Source organism: Palaemon carinicauda, chromosome 43 (genome assembly GCF_036898095.1).
Source record: "Palaemon carinicauda isolate YSFRI2023 chromosome 43, ASM3689809v2, whole genome shotgun sequence".
Classification (NCBI taxonomy): Eukaryota; Metazoa; Arthropoda; class Malacostraca; order Decapoda; family Palaemonidae; genus Palaemon; species Palaemon carinicauda.
Genome location: NC_090767.1, coordinates 51,730,519 through 51,736,518, shown reverse-complemented (window position 1 = coordinate 51,736,518; position 6,000 = coordinate 51,730,519).

Genomic DNA, 6,000 nt, shown 5'->3' with positions numbered 1-6,000 from the left:
GATTCTTGGACACCACTAAGGATAATATTAGCTATTCAATAATGCAAATACAAATGCAGCCATTTCTAGTCTACTGCAGGATAAATATGTCTGACATGTCCTTATTCATGTCTGGTGTTTGGCCAGTTTTCATCACTACGCTGGCCAGTGCGGATTAGTGATAGTGGGAGTTTTTCCTCTGATTGCTCACAGCAAACCAACTTAGTATGAGTGGTACCGACTATTACGACTTTACTGATTATAGGCTGATGGCAACAATCTCCAACTCAAGTGTTGCCAACTAGTGGTCTTAATAATATTGCTTGACCAAACATTTCCTTCTTGTTACTGATCATTTTCTGTCTGAATTGACAAGAATCCCTAAAAGGACCTTTCGAATGGAAAGATCAGCTCTCTCTCTCTCTCTCTCTCTCTCTCTCTCTCTCTCTCTCTCTCTCTCTCTCTCGACAATACCATATGACCCAACTATAATGATGTCTATTAAATATGTATTACAGGAAGATATTGATTATGTAGTGGATTACACAAAGGAATATGGATCGCTGAGAAGAGAGAGAGAGAGAGGGAGAGAGAGAGAGAGAGAGAGAGAGAGAGAGAGAGAGAGAGAGACCTTCCCTTCCTAATAATGAACCCATCTTCAATATCAGAGGAGGAGGAATCAACACATGGTTTTGTATCTGTTGTCTTCCGCATTAGGAAACAGAAACAGAGCAGCAAAACATAACACTTGCGGTGTTGCCAATCATCTCACCAGTGATATCAACAAAATGCTACCAGCATTGCCAACAAGCTCAATAGTAGATGGTGTCAGCTTTAAAGCATTGCCAACATAAGGCAAAGTTGAGATGAAGGACCTTCTCTGTTGTCAAACCAACTGATAATATTAACAACAATGCAGAGAAAGTCTTCATCCGGCAGAGCAGAGGCAGTGTTGCCATCGAATGGTTCCGCCTAGCAAGTGTTACCAAGAGTCAGATCTCTAAGAAAAGCCTACAGTCACATTCTGGTGTGTTCCTTTAACTTTACGTTATCATTACACTGGAAAGGAATTTCCCTTTCTATCCTGCCCGTCATGTCCTCTCTTCTTCACCAATTCCACGTTTTTAAGATCTTTGTATTTCAACGGACAGGTCATTTTTGCGCAAGTGTACTAGTGTTTTCTCACTTAGGGTTCTATTTATTTACTAGGATTGAGTCGAGGTAACCTTAGCGAGAGAGAGGCTGGAGTTTCCCTCTCTGTTCCCTTTTAGCTCAGTTAGCCTAATACATGTAGGCTACTTGGAATTAGATTCCACCTGCCTTTTAGAGGCTGGTTTCTCCCCCTCTCTCGTTTATTTTTATTTATTATTATTGCTTTATCTAAGGTTACCCTATCTCCTCCTATTTACTCTAGTTCAGTTTTTTATTATTTTATAGCGTTTGCGGTTCAGTCGTGCTAGAGCCGGTCCTATTATTTCATCCCTACTTAGGTTAGGATCCCCTATAGGGACATTCATGTCCTGCTCTTCGAGCCGCCATCTGAGTTCCCCCTCTTCCCTCAGTCCCTCCCCATCTCCCCCCGCTATGGCTTGGGGATATAGGGGACCGGAGCTCCGCCGTTGGATCTCCGTCAGCATAGAGGTTTGAGCAGGAAACGCTAGTATTATTCCATCTCCATATAATCACCTGGTACTCACCTCCAGTGATCCCCGACGACTGGGAGCTTCTCCCCTCGTCAGGTTTCCCAGTTTTGTTTTGGACACTTGTTCTGGCCCTGGTATCCGGTTCCGTCCACTCGGTCCTCCCGGAAATGCATGACACTATTTTTAAGTATATCCATTACTATTTATTTTGCGACCGCTTTTACCACCCTCTCCGGTCGTCCACCGGATCTCTGGTGTACAGCGGAGTAGAATATCTACCCTAATTTTGAATATTGTACTAGATTTTGTTTTTTATGTTTATCCAGCCAAGCTAGGCTCTACTCCGACGCTCCCCGGACCTCCGGGGTGCAACGGAGTTGAATTTTTGAACCCTAAATGCCATACCTTTAGTATTCTTAAACTACAGTACATTCTCTCCTTTAACCCTGGATGGGTACGATGGGTCGTTTGCGACCCCGAGCGTCAAAAAAAAACAGGTTTTTCTCACGTGACTCACCCCCGTGACTGAATTTGTGGGTGATCGACCTGCAGGAGGTGTCTCCCCTACACGCTCTAGTAGTGTCCAGATGTGCATTGCTGTAGCTGTACTCCTTCCCCGATTTCTGAGACGCGTCGGGGTCGTTCGCGACCGAGTTTACCCTTCTAAGGTAGTTTGCATAATTATCAAAGTTATTACGTATTATGAAATTGTCGTAGAATGGTGCAACTTGTATAGGTTATCAGTTGTGGAAAGTCTTGGTGGATTGTTTGGCTACCATGCGCATGATTTTTTTTTTAGTTAAAATGTCGTTCATCACCACGAGGACCATTTTACCGCGAGTGCCCCTTTTTCATTTTTTTTAATTTTTTTGCCAAGTCATTTTTCCGTAAGATATTGCCAAATAGGGTCGTAAAACTTTTGCTTGTTTAGTGTTGGAAAGTGTGTCTAGATGATCTGGCTACCCATGCATGACTTTGTTTTTGTCAGATACGACGTAGTTATTGGTATATTGGGTATTTAACTGCGGTTACAAATTTCTGTTTTTTTTCAATATTTGTAAAAATTACTACGTAGTAAGGAATTGCCGTATATTATTCATTTTTTTTCATGTTTATGTGTTAGAAAGTGTGCCTTGATGGTTGGGCTAACACGTGCATGTCTTTTTTTTTATCTGAGATGCCGTATATTAGAATGTCGGGCATTTTACCGCGAGTGTCCCTTTTTCATTTTTTTTCATTTTTTTGCCAAGTCATTTTTCCGTAAGATATTGCGAAATAGTATCGTAAAACTTTTGCTTTTTTAGTGTTGGAAAGTGTGTCTAGATGATCTGGCTACCCATGCGTGATTTTGTTTTTGTCAGATACGACGTAGTTATTGGTATATTGGGTATTTAACTGCGGTTGCCAATTTCTGTTTTTTTTCAATATTTGTAAAAATTTACTACGTAGTAAGGAATTGCCGTATATTATTGATTTTTTTTTCATGTTTGTGTTAGAAAGTGTGCCTTGATGGTTGGGCTAACACGTGCATGTCTTTTTTTTTATCTGAGATGCCGTATATTAGAATGTTGGGCATTTTTCCGCGAGTGCCCCTTTTTATTTGTTTTGCATTTTTTTGCTTAGTCATGTTACCGTAAGGAATTGGCAAGTAGTGTCGCAAAACTTATATTTTTATAGTGTTGGAAAGTGTTTCTAGATGATCTGGCTACCCATGCCTATTTTTTTTTTAGCCAGATATGGCGTATATATAAGTATGTGTTCGATTTTCCTGTGATTGCCATTTTTTCGTTTTTTCCCATTTCTTTCAAAATTACTACGTACTAAGGAACTATCACAGAGTAATATTTCATTTATATGTTTATTTGTCGGAAAATGTGCCTTGATGTTTTACCTAGCACGTGGCTGAAATTTTTTTTTTCTGAAATGCCGTATATTAGAATGGCCATTTTTCCACGATTGCCCCTTTTTATTTGTTTTGCATTTTTTTGCTTAGTCATGTTACCGTAAGGAATTGGCAAGTAGTGTCGCAAAACTTATAATTTTATAGTGTTGGAAAGTGTTTCTAGATGATCTGGCTACCCATGCCTATCTTCTTTTTTTAGCCAGATATGGCGTATATATAGGTATGTGTTCGATTTTCCTGTGATTGCCATTTTTTCGTTTTTTCCCATTTCTTTCAAAATTACTACGTACTAAGGAACTATCACAAAGTAATTATTCATTTGGATGTTTATTTGTCGGAAAATGTGCCTTGATGGTTTGCCTAGCACGTGGCTGAATTTTTTTTTTCTGAAATGCCGTATATTAGAATGTTAGCCATTTTTCCGCGAGTGCCCCTTTTTATTTGTTTTGCATTTTTTTGCTTAGTCATGTTACCGTAAGGAATTGGCAAGTAGTGTCGCAAAACTTATAATTTTATAGTGTTGGAAAGTGTTTCTAGATGATCTGGCTACCCATGCCTATCTTCTTTTTTTAGCCAGATATGGCGTATATATAGGTATGTGTTCGATTTTCCTGTGATTGCCATTTTTTCGTTTTTTCCCATTTCTTTCAAAATTACTACGTACTAAGGAACTATCACAGAGTAATATTTCATTTATATGTTTATTTGTCGGAAAATGTGCCTTGATGTTTTACCTAGCACGTGGCTGAAATTTTTTTTTTCTGAAATGCCGTATATTAGAATGGCCATTTTTCCACGATTGCCCCTTTTTATTTGTTTTGCATTTTTTTGCTTAGTCATGTTACCGTAAGGAATTGGCAAGTAGTGTCGCAAAACTTATACTTTTATAGTGTTGGAAAGTGTTTCTAGATGATCTGGCTACCCATGCCTATCTTTTTTTTAGCCAGATATGGCGTATATATAGGTATGTGTTCGATTTTCCGGTGATTGCCATTTTTTCGTTTTTTCCCAATTCTTTCAAAATTACTACGTACTAAGGAACTATCACAGAGTAATGATTCCTCTAGATGTTTATTTGTCGGAAAATTTTGTTTACTTTTTTTTTGATTGAATATCATCAAATTTTTTTAGCTAAAATATTATATTGTTTTACATTTTTTTTTTTTCGATTTTATTTCCCTTCAAAAAAATTTTTTTGGGTCAGAATTTTAATTTTATAGTCGTAAAATAATCGACAATTATCCAGCAACCCACCATACAATTTTTATGCATATCCAATAATAATTAGATTAGTAAATAACACCTTGAAATTGACATACCCTTCCTACATTTCAAGTGGCAGATTAGGGAGTCTGAGTCAGTGTGGTTGGCGGCCATTTTGTGGACATATCCGAAGCGTAAGCTGCCCTATCTATATATATTCTTGTTCCCTATAGAATTTGTGATATTTTGGTATATTTTTACCTGCATAAATATCATATTATATATTAAATATATGTATTTTTTTACGAAATTTCTAAGTACTCAAAAAATTACCTTTAGATATGGCCCCTGATATAAATGTAATTTACAAAATAATGAAGATTTTTTTACATATTTCTATTTTAGGATAACATATGTTTATTCCCTAAAAAAATTAGCCACATCCTATTTCATTTGGGTACCCAAAAAAATTCATGAAATTTGGACAAATTTTTTTGGCCAAAAAAAGTTACCCTTTTTTTCTCATTTCAGATCTTCACCTCCATGGGTCTGACTTCATCCAAAATACATCAAGATGTGTCCTAAACATTCAAGAATCAATTCCTAAAAGGATTTGTGTATATATGTATAAACTTTTTTTTTATGAATTTTTATGTCAGGTCTTTTTTTTTCTACTTAATTTTTTAAAATATTTATAATAAATAGTTTTTCTGCAGATGAGTAGTATTTATTTTTACAGTTGTTTTAAGCATTCATTGAAGTTTTTTTTGGCAAAAGAAAAAAGGAGGTTACTGCAAAAACTGATTTTTCAAGAATTTTTTTTGGCGTCGGGGTCGTTCGCGTCCGAGTATACCCTTAAAGGGGTGTCCGAGGAGCGTACCTATCCAGGGTTAAGGTGGCGACTAGCTAGAACTAATCTCCTTTATGCATGTCATGTAGTTGCTTGCATACCCATTATCTTAAGTCTAAACAATTTTAAGAAAGGAGACGGTGTACTTATAATAAACCTTTATATTACAGAAAGCCCGCTGCGCCTTCAAAGGTTGTCCGGCAGCATTCAACGACCCGGTGGGCCATGATGTCTGCCGATCGCATGCATACTGTGCGATTTCCTTCGCCCGGGAGGAGGGCCAAACTCCGTATATGGTTTGGTTCCCGGAGTCATGCTCACTCTGCTTCGAGATGACTTCAATTCTCCTGAATGGCGAGGTAAGATTTGATATAGTCATTCTCATTCAAGTTTCAAATTTCAACTTACTGAATGATGGATAA